The sequence below is a fragment of the Syzygium oleosum genome, unplaced genomic scaffold, assembly GCF_021117445.2.
Source record: "Syzygium oleosum isolate NSW1041296 unplaced genomic scaffold, Sole_v2.1 Sole_v2.01, whole genome shotgun sequence".
Classification (NCBI taxonomy): domain Eukaryota; kingdom Viridiplantae; phylum Streptophyta; class Magnoliopsida; order Myrtales; family Myrtaceae; genus Syzygium; species Syzygium oleosum.
Window position 1 is genome coordinate 5,706,500 of NW_026607485.1, and position 21,520 is coordinate 5,728,019.

The window sequence follows — 21,520 nt, forward strand, 5'->3', positions numbered from 1 at the left end:
ACTATAAGATATTTCTTTCGATTTGGCCGAGGCTAAAAGGACTTGACACCAACGCGAGACTCTGACGGTCAGGTACCCTTTTAATTTCACTTTGCTAAGCCAGTCTAGATAGAAATCTAACCTCACTCTTCATGTGCATGTTGTTGCAATTACCATGGTTCAAGGAAAGGTATATATTCTATCCCTTTTCATTTTTTTTATTATACAGCCTACTTATTCAATTGATTTGTTATTGTTAGGCCACACGTTGATTGCACTCTATATACCAGGCATACGCTTATTGTGGAGCTTGTCCATGAAAATAGGCAGCCCCGAGAGACTGTAGCTTCCCCATCATTTATAGAATGAGCATCCGGGAAGGGCGCCTTTTTGTTAAAAGCCCTTGTATTTTATATTTTCCTAGTATTTATGTTTAGGGGTTTTGATTTTCACCTTTAAAGCTGTTTATGGGTTATACTAATGTTAATATAACTCGGGCCGCTTTTTATGCTTTAAACAAATTTTTTGCGCCTTCATGACACCATCGCGGCCTTCGGCCCAGTGGTATCCAGGGATGAGGCGTAACGATCCAAGGCGACCGGGGTTTGAACCCCGGGGACGCCGCCTGTAATGTTAATATTAATAAAAACTTTTTTTCTTTTTTTCTTTACAAATAAAGAAAGTATATAATAATATTATGACTAGGTCATAAAATAATTCTTTATTGGGCATTATACTCATTCATATCAGCGTTTTCACAAGTAGTTACAAAAAATGGCCGAAGAAAACGTCCGTCTCGATAATATGGAAAGCGAAATGAAGATAATTTTCAATGCACTTGAAAACATCACCAAGCAGGTGGAAACCATTCAGGGCAAGCTCGCACCCACGCCTGCAGCAGTTGAGGTGGTGTTACCACCACAGTCCACTGGAAAGAACAAAGTCTCCGCCAGCGACAACAACATGCCCCCGCTAGAGGACGATCCGCTCCCCCTTGCCGTCAGGAAACCAGAACCTGAAGCCACGCCAATGGCAGAACATGACAAACGCCTTGCAAAGGTCGAGAAAATGCTGAAACAGCTACAAGGCCCGCAACATGCTATCCCACTTGACCTGTCTATCTACAAACGGGTTAAAGTACCAGAAAAGTTCAAGATGCCGGAATTTGAGAAGTATGATGGCACCTCATGCCCCAGACATCATTTGCACATGTATCATATGCGGATGACCCAGTACGTTGATAATGAACCCCTTATGATTCAGACCTTTCAAGCAAGTTTGACGGGGCCAGCTTTGACATGGTATATGTCAAAAGATGTGGATACTTTTAAAACTTGGGACGATGCCACTGATGCATTCCTCAAGCAGTATCAATTCAACCTCGACGTCATCTTTACTCGTGACGATCTGGAACGCGCTGAGAAGAAGAAGAGTGAGTCCTTCAAAGAGTATGCCACCAGATGGAGAAACTTGATCGCCCAGGTTACCCCACAACTCACTGATCATGAACAAGTGAAATTGTTCATAAAGTCTCTCCCGTATGAATACAGACACCGCCTGGTTGGTACCATTACTGAATCCCTTAATCATCTTGTTCCTATAGGCGAACGAATCGAAGTGGGATTGCGTAAAGGGTGGTTCACAGACCCCACTTCTACAAGCAAGAAACTCGACATGAAGAAGGAGAAAGAACCCCTGACAGATGTAGATGTTGCATACACCCAAACTGTTTGTCCTTCCCTAATGATTTAGATGGGCAGTGGACAGCAACCAGCCTCAGGCCGCAAGCCGCCCCAAAGGCGAAATAACAAAAAATGGTTCACGCCACTCCCTTTGCCTATGTCCTAGATCCTGCCTATTCTCCTGGAAAAGAGGTTGCTTGCTAAAGAGCCGAAACGTGAAAATCCTGAGTGTTTCCCCAACTACGATCCCTCCAAGGCATGTGACTATCATTTGGGTAAAGTGGGACATTCCATCAATGACTGTGTTGTCTTGAAAAATAAAGTCCAGAAATTATTGGATGCAAAAATGTTTTCATTCCGCAACGCACCACCCAATCAAGCAGGAGACGTAGATGTCGTCATTGAGTAAACTGAAGACTCAATTTTCCTCCTTTAGAATAGAGGCATATTTAATAGTTTGAATCCCCCTATGTGGGAACTTTTCTTGCTTTCTAAAGTCTCATCTGTTTTCTAAGATTCCCAGTTTTCTGAATTTTTAATTCTGCTTGGAATTTTAGTATTGTAATTTCCATTCCAACAAATGTAATTCGCCTGAATCATTCAAAAGAATTACAAATATTTTGTTTTGAGGGCCTGAGGAAGTATCCCAAACTGGCCCGTTGATGATATCCAGTCATGTAAAGGAAAGTGTTCTGAGGCCCGGGCTTCCTCATGCTTCCTTGTTTTGAAGCTTTTGAAAATAAAACAAACGTTTTATCAAAAGGGCAAAAGAATGGTGGTGGAAAAGCATGCATGTTCATAGCCCTGTTTGTTTTTCTAATTTTCTCACTTCGTGTCTCAGAGCATACTCCTTTTTGATTTGTTATTACAAATGGGACATTTGGAAATGACACAAACTGAAGAGCACATCAGCCCCTGGTAATGATCACAGACCAACTCATCTGATAGGAGCAATCCGAGCGAAGATCATCCAACCTTCAAATGAAACATGGGGCAAACCTCATTGCTACAGGTGAGTGATATCAGCCCCAGAAAGTCAAAAAAAAATGCTGAGCATTCCTTGACTCCATGATGAGTGAGACATCATTTCATACAAAAGTCGGAGGCAGATCAAGAAAAGATTGCCCCTTTTGAAAGAAAAAGGTATGTCTTATTTCATAACAAATTTTGAAAATAACATTCCACCCCTTTTCTTTTGCAGATAATGAATTGGGGAACATGCTAGACTCTGACGTGCTAGCCAGCCAGATAAAGCACCAATGTTGGGACCTCCCGAATGAAACACGATGAAGGAGTGCTTAATGGGGAGAATAGACCAGGGGGCATGCAATCCCTCAGTCCATCAAAAAGGGTGTATTTCGTTCCTAAAGTTCATCCACTTTAGCATAGAAATGACATATTCTTTCCTTTTATAGAGGACAAATTTGAGTAAACACTCATGATAACAAGTCTGACCAGAAAGGACTTTGCATATGAAAAAATGGCGTCGAGGCCGATCCTGACAACCACGGAAATCTCGATGGTAGTCACGCCCATATCCGTCAAAGACCTTTAAAGCAGAGATTAGCTTTGTTGCGAAAATCCCCATGCAAGCAATTGCACATGCCCTGTGCAGCCAGGAATCGGAGCATTTGCGAGAAACTCCTCAACATGCTGGGACCGCATTAACACAGCATGCGCTGACAATAGAACCCTCTATTTGGAAACACCCCTAATAATAGAGGATTTCAGTCGAGCTTCGAGACCAAGAGTATAGAGGAGCAGACTGAGATAGAGAAGGCTGAACAAAATAAAGAGGAGAAAAGATTCTGCTAGCTTTGAAAGCAAAATGGAAGAAGGGTAATCTGTATCGTTCTCAATTTACCCTCAATCCTCTCATCTCTAACATGAGCTTTTGTTTTTGTCAAAAGGGAATTATCAACATCTGAGAAAACTCAAGGAGTTGTCAATTTGATCTCAAATGAAGGAGATCACGAAGGGTAATGTTGTATCGTTTCCAATTCCTGTCCCTCAAAGAACCATTCATTAACATGGTCTTTCTCGTTACCGTGCAGGTTTGCCTCACTGTCACTGCAACACAGGTAAGTATTTTTTTTCTTAAAAACTCTTCTCATAAGAGTAGAAAGAAACAAGAAGGAAGAAATAATTAAAGAAAATGGACACTATTTTTTTCCTCAAGTGCATATCTTTGGGAAAGAATTTTGCATGGTAATTTTACCTGTTTAATTTACCAATTCCCGGTGAAAATCTCGACAATTCAACGAATGGTGTCGAACTGCTCTGATGTATTGAACGAGGTGTGTCAGGATGATGAGAGGCAATTCTTAGTTTATACACATTCTCACGTGCCAAACCCTTGCAAGATGAGCGAAAAAGTTTCATTTCTACAAGGTAAAGGGATTTCTCGCATAAGGTACGGTAGCCAAAATGACGAGAGGCAATTCATTTCTTTACCCCATACACTACTGTTTATCCTTTGCTTAACCATTTGAGCCCATACACTCGAAGGTTCCTTTTAAATCAACCCTATCAAGAACCACCCCACATTAGGGCAACTTAAGATAAATCGGCATCACAGGAATGATTCAAACTCAGAGGAAGCAAGAAAAGTGTTCCTCCCCTTTTCGATCTCACCCCTTTAATCTCGGTTTCGTCATCTTCACGAATCTGGTGACCCTCAACAGGGTCCTCCAGGACAAGCACACCATCGACGGCAAGACAGTCGAGGCTAAAAGAGCTTTGTCAAGAGAGGAGCAGCAAACTAAAGCTTGTCCAAATGCCAACATCTTATTGATAACAGTGATGTTATCACTAAGCAAGACAAAAAGGATGAGGAGTTTGTAATATCTAAAATTTTCTATGATCATCAGCCGTAACAGCTCGCACAAGGTGAAAAAATGAATAAAAATTTTCTTGCTCTCATGCATTAATCTTTGAGTGTTTTTATTGCAGATGAACTCTCGCGATAATTTAAGTACCCTGGGATGATGAAGAGTAGTTCTTCTTCTATCCCATACACTTATATCCTTTGCTAGCCCAATTGAGCCGATGATTTCATTTCGTACAAACCCAGTTAATGATCATCCCCCACACCGGGGCAAGGCAAAAGTCACCATAGTTTGAGCGTCAAGGTCCAAAATATCAAATGGACATGAAGACTCCAACAGCCTAATAACATCGTTTTGTTCAAACTTTATCTAGGCTAGTCCTGACAACACCAAAAGAACAGCAAAAATACTGAAAGCTAGGGGCATGAAAAAGCAGTATGCCTAGTAAAAGCAAGGCCAATGCCCATGAATTAAAAAAAAAAGGGAAAAAGAGAAGAAGAAAAATGATGAAAAAGATGAAGAGAAAGGAGTCCCTAATTTCTGGGTGACTGCTATGAAAAACAATGAAGTTCTAACTGAGGAGATCTCTGAGCGTGATGAAGGCACTCTCAAATATCTCAAAGACATTAAGTGGTGTAGAATAGACGACCCCAAAGGGTTTAAACTTGGGTTCTTCTTTGATATAGATTCCTACTTTAGGAATTCTGTCTTGACAAAGATCTGCTACATGATAGATGAAGACGAACCTATTCTTGAGAAAACAATTGGGATAGAATGGTATCCAGGAAAATGCTTGACACAGAAGCTCCTCAAGAAAAAGTTGTCAAAGATGCTAAAACACAGGATCACCCAGGAAGCTTGCCAGAAAGATCCTAACGGCGGAGAAGAAGACTGGTGACAATGCTAAATGATCACCAATTCTCACCCTTACACACATTTTTTAGCCCAACGATCATTTCGTTCCTCAACCTGTAAACCAAGCCCGCGTTACATCCCTCATGAAGTCTCTTCTGACTAAGGCACTAGATTTAACGTGAAATTTCAAATGTTTATAAATAACGCTCAAGGAGGTACGAGCAAGACTATTTTTATCTCGTTTTGAAGGGTTCTTAACTTATAAATCTGGAGATAATTGCAGAATATTTTCTTTCATGGCCTTGACTTGGACAGTCACCTTTGTTAAGCCATTGACCAAGCCTACATTACGACCCTTAAGAAGACCTCTCAGATTGGCAGCGTCGTACCGCTTACGAGAAAACTAAGATCCTTGTTGATGTAATAGCGGTCAGATTGAGTGTTTTCAATGTTCCCGCATTAATGGACGGGACGAACAGCCCTTTTTAATGAGAGTGAGTGGAAAGTCCTTTCTGACTGAAAGTCCCTCGTTTAGCATCTCGAGAAGTCCATCTTGCGAACAAAAATTATTTTGATTGACCCTCGATGGATGTTTGGTGAAGTAAACATGGCAAAATCATCATGCATGAACTTTCAAATACACATTCTGGAATAGCCTAGCTTGTCTATCCTTGATGAATGCATGCATGTTTACGCTAATCGTCTTTGACAACCCAGAGTTGTAATCCCCAGTGATAGAACACGAAAATTTGGGCACTGGAGAAGCCCTCATTATCATCCCAAGGGAGATGCCCCGAAAAAGGTCGGTTATTCAGCAGATGATGCATCAAACCTCCGGAAACATGCCTAGGTAAGTACATCTTACCCATGCCTGGTTCCAGCATCATGAATTTTTTTTCAAACTTACCCAGGGAGTAAACCAATCTTGGCCTGTTGGTCAAGATATTTTATGTAATATTCTATAATAGCCTTAATTATCTATTTATCCAATGAATGCGTATGCCCCTGCACAAAAAAAAAATTGTCTGACAGGAGACTTGCCCTTAAAAGGCAGGAACGTGCCCAGGTAACTATTTTCTATCCGCGCTCGGTTCCAAAAATCCATATACCTACGATTGTTATGGTACCCCTCCTGAGCATGGGATCAACCCCCTCTGTTCATAACAAATCCTCGGGCGATGACCCCAGGTGTGACATTCCGAATTTCGGCCCATTTTTGGGATTTATAAAACGTGAAATTCGTCAGTGTGCTTATAGTAAAAATCTCGCTCGGGAACTGATCACTCTCGGTTATTGTTTTTAAAATTGAGATTTCGCTAGAATCACACTCGATCGAATTTGGCCGTTATTTAGAGCCCAAATTTTGGTGTCGAATTTCTCGGAGTTTCGGGACGAATTTAATTGGACGGTGTCGATATTATTGTGGTCGGCCTCAAGATTGCTCGAAATATGTGAAAAGTGGATTTTTGACCGGGTGCGAATTTGGACTAGTAGACCTCCCTCGTTATAGTTTGATTTAATTAATTTGACCTTTGTCCCTTATTATATTCGAGGTTTATTTTGGACCGGTAGATCATTTTCGATTTTGAATTTGGGCCATCGGATCGCAATTAATATTTGAATGAACGTTTATTTTTCTTACTCCCTCTCTCCCTCCCTCTTTCTTTCTCTCTCTCCTCCCCTCTGCTGCGCACGATGGCCCCCTGCACATGTCTCTTCACGCTCATTTTTCCTCAGACCTTCTCTCTCTCCTCTCTCTTCTTCTCTCTTCTTCCTTCTTCTTCTTCCTTCTTTCTCCCGCATCTGGTTCTGCTCCTTCTCCCTGTTGCCCGACGCCGACCGCCTGAGCTCGCCTGGCCGCCGCACGTCGTCGCCGTCGCCAACTAGCTCGACCACTACGCCGCAGTCCGCCGAGCCCCGCCCCAGGCCGGTTTGGTCTCCTCCCTCGCTCCGGATCTGGTTTTTCCTCCCTTCCCGCAGCGTGTCTTCCCACCGCGCCGCCCGTCGCCGCGCCTCACCGCCCGTCCGGCCGGCGTTCCCGTCGACCCGGAGTCGCCGTCCGTGCCGCCGATCGTCCAGAGCCCGACTGTTCCCGCCTCTCCTTCCCCTTCTCTCTTTCCCTCCGGCCGGGCCGGATCGACCGTGCCGCGAAGTTGCTCGCCGCCACGAGCCCGCCCGATGCCAAGTCATTGCCTCGACCACCCGACCGCCACCCACCGCTTGGCCGACCACCAAGAACCACCCCTCCCCTATTCCCGCCAACCCAAAGACCTCCCTCCCTGTTCGTATTTGCCCGCCGCCCACTCACCGGGTTTCTTCTTCCGTGAGGTCCACGCCACTCGCCGTGCAGCCGCCGCTTCTCACCACCGTGAACCCAACCGCTCGCCCTTGCTGCCGCCGAGTCGTCGCCACCGTGTCCCGACGATCCTCCCGTGGCCCACCCCGTTTTCTTGCTCAAGTCGAGGTAAGCGACTTCCTAATCCCGACTTAGGATGATGGGTAATGCTAGACTTGTTTAGGGGTTCGTGTGTTCGTGTGTGGCTGAATATAGTGAATATAGTGGCTGTCATGGGCTGTTCGGCGTGGTTTTGGTGGCCGTTTAGCGCGATTGGGTGGCTAAGTTATGGGCTGGTTCGGGGCGAGTGGAGGGGCCGAAGTATGGGCTGAATCGCGATGGTTTATGGCTGAATTTTGTGGTTGGATTAGAGGTCATTAGTGCTGGAATTTATGTCGAGATCGTCAGTCGTTCGTGCGTGATTTAATGATCGTTTGACGGTAGTTCGTGTTGATGATTCGTGACGGGGATAATGCGCCTATTGTGAGTTGAGGTTTAGTGTGATTGTATGAGAGGCCATTGAGGCTAGAATATTAATTTAGTGTGTGATTGTTCCGTGTGGTCCAAATGCTTGAATTGTGTTCATATGTGGTGAATTAATGATTGGTTGTGATCGTTCTATAGTGATCGTAGGTGTTTGTTGAAATGCAACGTAAATTGGTAGAACCATGGCCTTTTTGGCTTGAGAATGGCGAATTATGTTGTGGTCATTTGGAATGGTTGTGTGATATTTGATTCCGTGAAAGACGTGAAATTGATTGAATTAAGTGGCGTGTGTGTTTGCTTGAAAAGCCCGGATTGATCGGAGGGCTGTCAACCTGAGGCGTGGTTACGCGGGTGTGGCGAGAAAGGCAAGAAAAGACCTGAGGCGTGTTTACGCGGGTCATTGGAAAGAAAGTTGGGCCTGAGGCGTGTTTACGCGGGTCATTGGAAAGAAAGTTGGGCCTGAGGCGTGTTTACGCAGGCAGTGAGAATGAGCCTGAGGCGTGTTTACGCGGGCTGTAAGATTGGACCTGAGGCGTGTTTACGCGGGTCGTGTGATTGAGCCTGAGGCGTGTTTACGCGGGCAGTGAGAATGAACCTGAGGCGTGTTTACGCGGGCTGTGAGAAGGGACTTGAGGCGCGTTGACGCGAGTCGTGGATAGTTGGTTGGACACGTGTGCGTAATGTGAGTGCTTGGATTGGCTGGATGAATATGTGGATGTTTGGTTGAATTGGTTGAATGTACGTGCGGATGTTTCGTTGGATTGGTTGAGTGCAAGTGTGAATGGCACTCAAGCGATTGTGTTATATTCTCGGGATATTATTGAATTACCATGATTTGACTAATGTGCAGAGATGGCGTGTGATTTGAGGCAAGGTAAGTATATTATGTGAAATTTGTTATGTGAATAATTAGATTGCATGTTTGGACTTCGTCTGGGTACGCATTGGCCTATGTGGGGTTTAGGGGTGCCGCTATTGAGATTTATCTCATTCCCGTTGTTAAACATTTTCAGGTTTTTGAGTGACGAATACCGTCACGTACGATCTTGAGGTCGGGGTGGTATTGGACATTGATGCTTCATCCTTGTTTGGATGCCCATTGTTAATAGTGAAGTTAGGTTACCCAATCACCGCCCCTTTTGATGATCGTGGTTTGAAGTTAGTAGCCGGGGTTGATGTTGTGTATTGTGAATGCTGTAGGTAATTGCCAAGCTTGTTATGCGTATATTGATTTGTGCAAATACTATCCTTGGGTCATTATTTATTGTCTGAGTTATTTCTATTTCGCTTCCGCTTGCCTTTATCGTTGATTGTTTCGTTTGGGTCGGCGACGCGTCCTGGGACGTCGCGTTCAATACGGCCATCGAAGGGATGTCGTGAGCCCGTCGGGGTTCGGGCGTGACACCAGGTACTCATCGTTTAAGTCTTTTCAAGACCTGCTGGCGAGGACCCACAAGGTAAACCAACAAATCCTAGGGCGAGGACCCCCAGGTGCTCATCGTTTGAGTTTTTCAAGACCTGCTGGCGAGGACCCACCAGGCAAACTAACAAATCCTCGGGCGAGGACCCCCAGGTGCTCATTGTTTGAGCCTTTTCAAGACCTGCTGGTGAAGACTCACCAGGCAAACCATCAAATCCTCAGGCAAGGACCTCCAGGTGCTCATCGTTTGAGCTTTTTCAAGACCTGCTGGCGAGGACTCACCAGGCAAACCATCAAATCCTCGGGCGAGGACCCCCGGTGCTCATCGTTTGAGCTTTTTCAAGACCTGCTGGCGAGGACCCACCAGGCAAACCATCAAATCCTCAAGCGAGGACCCCCAGGTGCTCATCGTTTGAGCTTTTTCAAGACCTGCTGGCGAGGACCCACCAGACAAACCATCAAATCCTCGGGCCCCAGGTGCTCATCGTTTGAGCCTTTTCAAGACCTGCTGGCGAGGACCCACCAGGCAAACCATCAAATCCTCGGGCAAGGACTCTCAGGTGCTCATTGTTTGAGCCTTTTCAAGACCTACTGGCAAGGACCCACTAGGCAAACCGTCAAATCCTTGGGCGAGGACCCCAGGTACTTTGGCAAAACAATCCCCAGTCACAGCGACCGAAGATAGGTTTGGTTCTGAGACAAACAAAATCCAGTCAGTCAAGACGACCGAATATAGGTTCGGGTCTTAGACAAGCGATTTCCCCAGTCAAGGCGACCGAAGATAGGTTCGGGTCCTCGACACACAACATCAACTATCTGGAATTACTCTACCCTTCGGCAAGGTAAGTAGCCCCAGATATGTTTTATTTGCTTTAGCACGCATCATCATATCGCATCATAAAAATGAGACTCCAGTCTCGCCAAAAATAACATTCATTGGGCATGCATGGGCCAAATTTAGGTGTCATTTTATCTTTGAAAGTAACCACTGGGAGCTAAATCTCTGCGAGCTTAATCTCTACGAGCTCACTTTCAAAGAGGGGCAGCTGTTGACACCTATTTTTAAATTGCCCAAAATTAATTACACAAAATTTTAGGAATTAATGTCCTTAATTCCTAAGCAAAAAAAATTATTTAGTTTCTAATTGCATTGCATATAGACATTAGGCATATTTGCATTAATAGGGCCTATCAGAGCATATTTTTTTTAAAAAAAATTAAAAAAAAAAATCGAATCGGGCCGGGTCGGCCCGGCCCCAACCCGGCCCTTTTTCTTTTTTTTCTCTTCTGCATGGACCCCGGCCCACTCTTCCTTTTTTCTTTTCTTCCCTTTCCCCTCGTAGGCCCAACCCGTTTCTTTTTTCCCTTTCTTTCTTTCTCCCGGGCGGCTGGGCCTGGCCCGACCCAGCACCTTCTTCTCCGCCGACGTCCCTTTCTCTTCCCCTGTTCACCCCTACAACTGACGCAGAACGACGAGCGGCGGAGCAGCTCCGCGCCGTCTCCATCAGGCAGAGAAAGGCCGGGGGAACATGCCACAGGAACTGGCCATTAAGGCCAGTCCCGTCCCCCCCTAAAAACCGGACCATCTCTCTCTTCTTCCTCTCTTCCCCGAGCTCTCTGAACCGGCCCCCCCTATATGCTCTGCCCTGCTCTGCACCGACCTACCATGGCCGCGAAAGTCGCGGGGTAGGTAGGCCGGTGCAGGCCGTCGTCACGCCGACGCACAGGGCCACCGTCGCCGCCTATAAAAAGCCAGAGAGAGAGAGAGAGAGAGGGCCGGTCGGCAATTTTAAAAGAGAAACAAAGCAGAGGAAGACAGAGAGATTCCCAGAGAATTTGAGAGAGAAACCGAGAGCGAAAAAAGGAGTTTTGAATTGTCGCAGGTCACATAGGGGGAGCTTCAAGCCTCATCATCGCCTCGCGGAGCGCGCCAGGGAGCTCTGCCAGCCAGCCCAACCGATGAGTTCTCCCTGTGGCCGAATTCCTCTGCCCCGCCTCGTTTCGTATCGCAGTTGGCCGGGAGATTCGCGCCGGCCATTTCACGCGAATCCCGGCCCATACCGACATCGTTCCCGGTCTAGACGACGTGGGTGGAGGTGAGTCGCGGTCGTCGGAGTCGACCAGGGTCCCGAAAGAGATCAAAGTCCCCCTGTTTCGGCTACGAGCTCCGGTTGTTCAATAAAATGCCTGAATGAGATCTAGTTTTATTTCTTTGCTTTCGCCGAAATTGAAGCCGGCCAGAGAGCGGAGGTCCAAGTGGAGGCCAGACCTCGGTCCGGGCTGTCCAAGGCAGCACTGAAGCAGGGCGTCACCAGACCGAGACGAGCGGCGTCTCGGCCGCCTCCGGCGAGCCCACATGGTGCAGGGCAAAATAGAGTCGGAACGGGGTCTGTGAAGGGGGAGAATCGGGTCGGATCCCGGTCGAGCGAGGAAACCGAATCGGTCAACGACCCGAGTTGACTTCGACCCGGATCAGCTGATCTGACCCGGGTCAACGACCGGGTCGGATCCGTTGACCCAGGTCGGTCCGACCGAACCGGTTCAGCCGACTCGACTCGAGTCAGCGCCCGGGTCGAATCTGTTGACCCGGGTTGGACCTGACCAACCTGACCCGTTTTTTTTTAATATTATTTATTTTTTTCTTTTCTTTCTTCTTCTGTATATATATATATATATTTCCGAAAAAAATTAAAAATTAATTAAAAAAATTTAAATTTTAAAAATTTTTTTCTCTTAACTTTTCTTCTTATGTTTTTTTTTATTTTCTCAAAAAAAATTTCAAAAAAAAATTTCAAAAAAATTTTTTTAAAAAAAAAGAGAGAAAATATCCTTTTTTTATTTATACTATATATTTATTGTTTTAATGTATTATTATGCATGTTATTTTCTTGTTTAAATTAGATAAACCTGAGGTTACGCGGTAGTATTTTGCATGTTATTTTTATTACCGTTGTATTATTATGCATGTTTTTAATACAATTGCGTGAACTGTTGTGTTTTGAATGTCATCTGACTTGGTTAAGGTTAGAACCTTAGGCTGCATAAATTGTTGTGTTTTTTACTGCTAATCGTTTCTGATTATGCACTCGCTTGATCACCTCATATGTTAGGAGAAAGGTCCTAAAATCAATCCAGATTGCCTTACAAATATTTTCAAAAAATGAACAGGGTAAAAGGGTATTGAAAGGGCATTAGTTATCCAACTAATGTAACCAAGTCCCCGAACTCAGTTAATCTCTAGTTCGCAGGAATAGGGTGATTTTCCCATCACCTTATTTGGGTTTCTAATCGACCTACCCAAAATCGATTAGTGACGACTTTTTGGTATAAACCATTTTGCATGTTAAAAAATTTAAACCCTAAGTCGCGAATTAGTAGGGCTTGGGAGGGCCCGAGTTAAGCTTAGTCTTAATAATCCATTAGCCTGAAAAAATTTAGGTCGCGACAATAAGGTTCATTAGCAATTCAATCGGATGCTTCCGATATAATTTTTTTTTCAATAATTTAATCGCGGTGGGTGGACACATGCCAACCTTGTCGGCCATCTTCACATGGAATGATTCTTAAAAATGCAATTAATCTATCTGGGGAAGAATGGACCCGAAAAGTCACCTTCCTATATTATTAATCTATCAAGGCACATGCCAACAATGTAAGGCATCCCAGAAATAAAGATGTCCACATGAAACGATTCTTAAAATAGTAGTAGCACTAAGCGCCAAACTCATGCGGACTACGGTAAGGAAAAAAAAAGATAGTATGAGTATCAGCAACATTACACGTGCTATGATGCATTAGTTGGTCTCCAAGACCGACCAAGCTCATCCGCTTCGACAAAAGGTTGTCTCTTCTCAGATCTCAAGAACAAAAATTGCCCCTTTCTGAGGTTGGTTCTGGAGATTTGGCCCTCCACTCTTCTGTTTGAGTTCATATTTAATTACTGACACAGCCTTTTACTTGATGGGCAAAATCAGAATGAGAACCCTGCAATTCGGTGGCTGTTTGAATTCTTGCCCAAGGCTTTCATATTACCAGAAAGAATGTACTTAATAGGTACTTCAGCTGTGCTTGCTAGCAACATATTCATGGAACCGTCAAGTGTATGCCGGTTTGTTGTATGTAGTCATATACCGTTGATATTGATGGTTATTTGTATTGGCGGAAACTTCTACATGTTAATGTGGTTGATTGTGAGTCACTTTTTTAGTGCATGTAATACGAAGTCCATACTTTCTTTCTTTTTTTTCACTTACAGGGTTTTCCCATATCAACAAAGTCTTGGGAACATCGTGCCTGTCCATTTTAAGAACCTTTTGTTTAAGAAAATATATATATGTAAGAACCATGAGAGCCACGAGGGGACTATGCTAGTTTGCTAGACATGGTGATACTGTCTCGATATGATATCACAACATAATTTGAATGTGACAAAGTCAAGAACGTACAGCACACACTCTCCATTGTTTTTCAATGTACAGCTAAACAGTAGGGTGGTTTTGTGTTTTTCGGCATCTACTGCATTATATAAGGTTCATAAGCAATTTCACGGATGCTTCCTACATAATTTTTTTTCGATAATTTATTCGTGATGGTAGGCACATGGAAACGTTGTCGGCATCTCAAAAATAAAAATGCTCAGTGAAATGATTTTTAGGGTGTTGATTGACCAAAAATCATTTTCAGGAAACTGTTTTCGGACTTTCTAGCATACAGAAAACTACTCAAGCAAAGGAAAAGTTTTCCATAGGCTGAAAGTAACAAATTTAGATTGGGGAAAATGGTTTTCTCTCTCGCAAGAAGGAAACTATTTTCCCTCAAAGCAATTGTTAGCGATACGAGGTGCATGTAGGCTTCGTTTGATTCGCGAAAAATGAATGATTTGGAAAACATTTTTTCCAAAAATGATCGTCTGTGTGCTTGAAATTATTAGTCAATGGAAAATATTTGTATTATCAACAACAATTTATGTCTAAACATTTTCGTAAACAATGAAAATATTATTCGTTCATTCATTTTTCTAAGTGATCTACGTGATCATTTTTAGGAGAACATTTTACAAATCATTTATTTTCCGTAAAACAGATGGAGCCTTAATAGATTTCACTAATTATTAAATATCACAAAACTAATCTTTTTCAACTTCTTTACAGCACAAACGAACACTAGAAAGGTTGACCAAAAAAAAAAACGAACACCAGAAAATGATTCACTTCCTCGGAAATTGAATTTTCAAAAAACAAATTCCAACCTAAAACAAACAGCCCCTTAAAAATGAAATTAATCTATCTAGGGAAGAATGGATGCAAAAATTAGCTTCCTATATAATTGGAAAAATGACACCACAAGTGTCATAATTTTTGTACAGCACTCACTTGAGTATCATAACTTTTTTTTTTCGTCACTTGAGTGCCATAACAGCACGATCTTTGTTCTCCCGGCTGAGCTATTCCCAACCCGCGTTAGGTCTACATGCCAATGCCACACTATGAGCGCATCGGCAGGTAAGGCCGAGGCACTAGCCGCGGCCTTTGGGGTCTAGAGCTACGCTTGACGGACATACACATAAAATAAAACGTGCCATGTTGATTTTGGCGTTCACAAACATGCTAGGGTTCCGTTGCACGTTCATGGTGACCGAGACCAAAGGCAGGTCGTTGGAGGAGATCTCGAGGGAGGACAATGGTGTGCATCAAGGCAAGATGGAGATAGCACGAGGCTCCAAACTCATGTGGACTCTAGTTAGGAAAAAAAAAATGACCCCACTTGTCTAAACAATTTTCACTCTGCACTAGCTTTGAGGAAAAAAGATAGCATTAGTATTAGCAACATTTCACGTGCCGTGATGCATTAGTTGGTGTCCAAGACAGACCAAGCTCTTCCGCTTCGATCAAAGGTTGTCTCTTCTTAGATCTCAAGAACGAAAATTGCCCCTTTCCAAGGTTGGTTATGGAGATTTGGCCCTCCACTCTTCTTTTTGAGTTCATATTTAATTACTAACAAACAGCCTTTTTACTTGATGAGCAAAATTAGAATGAGAATCTGCACTTCGGTGGCTGTTTGAATTCTTGGCCAAGGCTTTCGTATCACCAGAAAATCAATGTACTTAGGAGGTACTTCAGCTTTGCTTGCTAGCAACATATTCATGGAACTGTCGAGTATATGCCGGTCCGTTGTATGTATTTGTATACCGTTGATATTGATGGTTATTTGTATTGATGGAAATTTCTACATGTTGATGTGGTCGATTGTGAGTCACCTTTTTAGTGCATGTAATACGGAGTCCATACTTTCTTTCTATTCTTTTTTTCATTTATAGGGTTTTCCCATATCAATAAAGTATTGAGGACATTGTGCCTGTCCTTTTTAGTAACCTTTTTTTTTAAAGAAAATATATATATGTAAGAACCGCGAGAGCCGCGAGAGGACTATGCTAGTTTGCTAGACATGGTGATACTATCTCGATATGATATCGCAGCGTAATTTGAATGTGACAAAGTCAAGAATGCACAGTACACACTCTCCATTGTTTTCCAATGTGCAGCCAAACAGTAGGGTGGTTTTGTGTGTTTCGGCGTCTACTGCATTATGTAAGGTTCATAAGCAATTTCACGGATGCTTCCTATATAATTTTTTTTTCGATAACTTATTCATGGCGATAGGCACATGGCGACAATTTTGACGTCTCAGAAATAAAGATGTTCAGTGAAATGATTCTTAGGGTCTTGATTGATGAAAAATCATTTTCAAAAAATCATTTTTGAACTTTCTAGCATTTGAATGACAGAGAACTGCTCGAGCAATGGGAAAGTTTTCCGTAGGCTGAAAGTAACAAATTTATATTGGGAAAAACGGTTTTCTCTCTCGCAAGAAGGAAACTGTTTTCCCTCAAACCAATTGTTAACGATACAAGGTGCATTGAGGCTTCGTTTGTTTTACGAAAAATGAATGATTTAGAAAATATTTTTCTAAAAATGATCGCCTGTGTGCTTGAAATTATTAGTCAATCGAAAATGTTTGTATTATAAAAAATAATTTATGTCTAAACATTTTCGTGAACAATAAAAGTATTCTTTGTTCATTTATTTTTCTAAGCGATCCAAGCAATCAATTTTAGGAAAATATTTTACAAATCATTTATATTCCGAAAAACAAACAGAGTCTTAGTAGATTTCACTTATTATTAAATATCACAAAACTAATCTTTATCAACTTCTTCACAGCACAAACGAACAACAGAAAATGATTCACTTCCTCGGAAATTGAATTTTCTAAAAAAGAATTCCAACAGCCTTTTTAATGAAACAAACATACCCTTAAAAATGAAACTAATCTATCTAGGGAAGAATGGACGCAAAAATTAGCTTCATATATAATTGGAAAAATCACATTACAAGTGTCATAACTTTCGTACGGCACTCACTTGAGTGTCATAACCTTTCTTTTGATCACTTGAGTGCCATAATAGCACGACCTTTGTTCTCCCGACCGAGCTATTCCCGACCCGCATTAGGTCTACATGCCACACTATGAGCACATTGGCGGGAAAGGCCAGGGCGCTGGTCACGGCCTTTGGGATCCAGAGCTACACACTCGACGGATGTACACATAAAATAAAAAGCGCCATGTTGATTTTGGCGTTCCCAAACATGCTAGGGTTCTGTTGCATGTTCATGGTGACCGAGACCAAAGGCAGGTTGTTGGAGGAGATCACGAGGGAGGACGAGGGTTGTGCATCCGGGTGAGATGGAGACATCGGATGCGCAAACGGAAGGTCGGTCGGTAGTCCTTTAGGACGCATGCCTATCGAAGAAGCTCAGCGAAAGAACTTAATTTTTATTCAAGGAGTGGTGCCACTGCACATCAATGTATTTATGTATCGAGCTCAATGAAACGATGAGAAGGGGTCATACGTTGTCTTAATTGTTTTGTTTCCCAGTTATGTATGTATGAACGTCTTGAAGTGGTCCATCATTTCTTTTGTCGAAGGATAGTTGTTTTTCAATAAGAGATCTTTCCCTTAAAGCTCTCTCTTATGTGATAAATCATATGTCAAGCAACCCAAGAATCCCCTCCCGTGAATTTTTGCAATCACCGAGAATTCGCTCCCGTGATTTTCCCTTTTGAAATGCCGAGATTCCCAGCTGCCAATCTATGTTAGAAAATGTTCGTTTCCCTATTGGATTTCTTTCTTTCTTTGTCCATTTTTGTTAGGGCTTTGCTAACGTATCGGCATTTGGACTACTATTAGAATATCAGTATGTTGTCACCATTCTTTGAATCCTCGATTTCTAGCCAATTCCCTCAAGTACGAGGAAAGAATTTCTATATTTTCCTTTCTTATATGGCCGGCTACTCAGTTCGTTTCCAATTGATTTCCTTCCAAATTTCTTATTCTCGTGTGCACAACTCACCTGTCCCTTGTTTCACATCACTGGTGAGATTCGTAGTCCCTCATTAGGCTGAGTATATTCTGAGGATAAAAAGCTCAATTTAGACCAATTTAGCACGTGCCGACCAAAAGTTTAATATTCCGTTTTGCCCTTAAATGGCCGGCCATAAGATGTCAAACCAAGACTACATTCCTTCGCCCTTAATTCTTCAAATTCAAGTATAAACAGGCTAACAGAAAGTTGTCTACTTATGAAATGCGAAGTTCTTTAGGCAAAACTTTAGATGTCAGCAGATGAATTTACCAAATGATTTAGAATTTGCTATCAATGTTACATACGTACCATTCACGAAACAAAATTCCGTTTTCATGGAATGGAATATTACAAATGTCCCAGAAACTGCGAGAAAGAACGTCATACACAGAGTAACGAACATGAAACAACAGCATAAATTTTCTATATTCTCTTTTTGCTATCTAAGTTTTCTCGGTTGGGCCAACGATGCCATGCCACAGGCTCGAAGTCTAGTGTCCCATATTGATGTTGAATGAATAAGGAGCACTTTCAAAGATTTTAGCTTGTTAATCTCATTTGGCAAGTCGCAAAGGTTCGGGCAGCAGCCAACGTCTAAGAAAACCAAGCACCATAACCGACCAATGGATTTATCGACTCCAACCAGGTTTGCACAGTTCGTTAGTGTCAGTCGTTCTAAATTTGCAAGTGCAGAGAAGTAGAGAGTTTTAACCAAAGTAACGCATCACAACAAACTCGGAACTTTTAATCTCTTCGCCATCTGCAACAACAAAAAAGATACACAAATCATGGAAAGATCAAGTTCTGGATTTAACGGACACAACCTAATGGACAGTAGAGATTCCTAGCATATGTCACGCCTTTATATGGGTCCAACCGTCCCAACGATCGGTAATGATGCTCCCTAATAGATTGAGAACAACTAGATTCCTCACGGATATTTTGGCTATGTCAAACTTTAGAGGGATATTAGACCAAGAAAGCCATCGCAATCAGAAATAGATGTGACTTCTTCTGGAAAAAGTTGATCGGAAGATGAAAATTCTGCCATAAGCTCCTCACTACTGCGCCAAACATGACTTCAAGGTGTTTTTTCTGATTCCAAAGTTCCATAGACCGGTAGAGCTCATTCCGCCATTAATTTCAGGGAACCTTAGATTTGGAAGTCTCATGAACTCCTCATCTGCAAAACAGTGTTGTGCCTCATCGCGAAACTTGAGACAGAGCGCTTCAACTTTTACTTTTCCTGCCAAAAAGTAAACACATTATTAACCCCTCATGCTTTATGCTATCATAAAAGAGAGAGTACCCAAATTGTAAGTGGTAGCAGGGAGCTTTTACCGGGTTTGTCATCAGCAAATCAAATGCTTCCTTGTGATTCCACAATGTAGTCTGCTTCTCTGTCACCATATTACTATCTCGACAGATGATTTCTTGCCCCATGTCCCTTAATAGATCATGTATCGACAACTTATTCTTTTCTTCAATCTTTATCAAGGACATATGCTGCAGAACATCCAAAGCTTCTTCCGGAAAAAGTTCAGTCATCCTACATTTGGATCACAATATTTTTGTCACATCCAATGAAAAGACAAGCTATATCAAGAAAGATGTGCATTTGTCAATCATCCAATGCCCCGTAACTTATTTTCAGCTTACTACTGACTTCCTCATGAGGAACTTTTTCCAACTTTTTCAGTATGACATCCCACTTTTCTTTCTTGCTGCCTGATAAAAGCGAACCTCTACCTCGAAAGCTAAAGGCAGACCTTGGGCAATGCCTATCGCCTTTCTGGAGTGGGCGAGATAATCATCCAAAGGACGATCTCTTTTAAAGGCATGTTTGCTGAAAGTTGAGGAGATTTGTCGAAATCCATACAGTTAAGTTCATAGGTACAATCCACTTCAGGAACATTGAGAACCTCGTTGTTTCTACTAGTGACAATAAGCTTACTTCCTTCACCGAACCAATCGCGCTTGCCCATAAGTGCATTCAATTGATTCTTTTTGTTAACATCATCGAGGAGAAGGAGAAGCCTTTCACAACACAGCCGATCTTTAATCATCTTAATCCCTTCATCTGTCTACTAATATCTGTCCAATTCCTTTTGAGGATGTTGGTGATCAGCTGATTCTGCAAGTACTCAACACCCTTCACCTCCGAAGTTTCTTGAATGTCAGAAAGGAAACAACACTCCTCAAAATCAGGTGAAAGTTGATTGTAGATGATTTTAGCAAGTTAGTCTTTCCAGCACCAACCATTCCACGGATACCAACAATCCGTGCTTCATGTGTCTGAGGGCGAATCATTCTCATTATTTCACTCAAGTAATTGTTTAATTCAACCAAACAATCCGATAATACCAAATAACTCTTTTTCAACTAACTGAAAACCTTCTTGATGACTGTTTTCACGAAGTCACCTTCGTGCCTGATGTTTTTGGAGTTGAAAACACATTGAATTAGAAAATTGGGTTGAACAACGATTTGTCTGGCCAAACCAAATTAGAAAACTTAACACCCCGTTTGGACAGAATCCTTGTTGAAATTATACAAGCTCAATAATATTGTTCAACAAGAAAAGGATGAAAGCGGACTTATAACATCTAGTTAAGCTTAGAAAGAGTCAAATTCCAGTGAAAAATGCCACTTTTGGCGTGATTTCTGAATGATTTCTAATTTTTCTAGAAATACGTTCAACTTCAATTCTCGTAATAAGACAAATTCTGCAAGGACTCACCCAGAATGGAGTTGCATTATAAGGATGCTATTGCGATAGTCTTAATCTTAGAAGTAATCAACCATTGGGCATGCTTTGCAGATCCCATCCCTTTAATGTTCTGACTTCACTTAGAGCAGCCTTCCACTCGCTAATAGGTCCATCATTGTATCGCCTCTTGTTTTCATGCTCAAGGAAGGCTTGTCCATACCCGCCAGTTTGGTACCGGACCTCAGAAGGTTCCACGGTATAAAAAAAGGCATGATCTTCCGTCCCTTGGTTTTCTTGCACTCCATCTGCACCAACTCCTTGAGACCCCATTTGCCATATGCACCAACTCCTTGAGACCCCATTTGCTAGAGGCATATCGTTTTGAGAAGATGGGTATGGAGATTCTCAACTACTTGATTGCTCGGAGAAGCTCCGTACCAATCTCTTCCCCGTTGCGTAGCTCTTCGTCATCTCTGTAAGCACGGATTCCCACATCAATCAGGGTAATGTAAAGGAAGTCAGTAATACATACTCGAGTATATGATCCTCTAAAGCTCAAGAACACCTTGTAGTCAATTCCAATGAAACCACCGTATCCTGAATTTCTATCAAGTTTATATAAAATAGCCGGGTCTGCTATTCTATTGTTTAGAGCCGCTAAATTTTTTAGCAGCGCCATCTTCGGTGATGCCTACTCAAAGTTTTCTCTTGAAGAAATCCTTGAAAAGATCAGCAGAAAAGACAATCACCAGATATGACCAATTAGAAGCTAGCTTGCTAGACACGGTGATACTGTTTCAAT

General features: G+C 42.6%; 1 protein-coding gene across 6 annotated transcripts in view; it reads right to left on the reverse strand.

Annotated features, from left to right (window-relative positions):
* Positions 1-21,520, reverse strand: part of LOC115694232 (disease resistance protein RPV1-like) — a 133,364-nt gene that overhangs the window by 75,441 nt on the left and 36,403 nt on the right. The window lies entirely within an intron of this gene.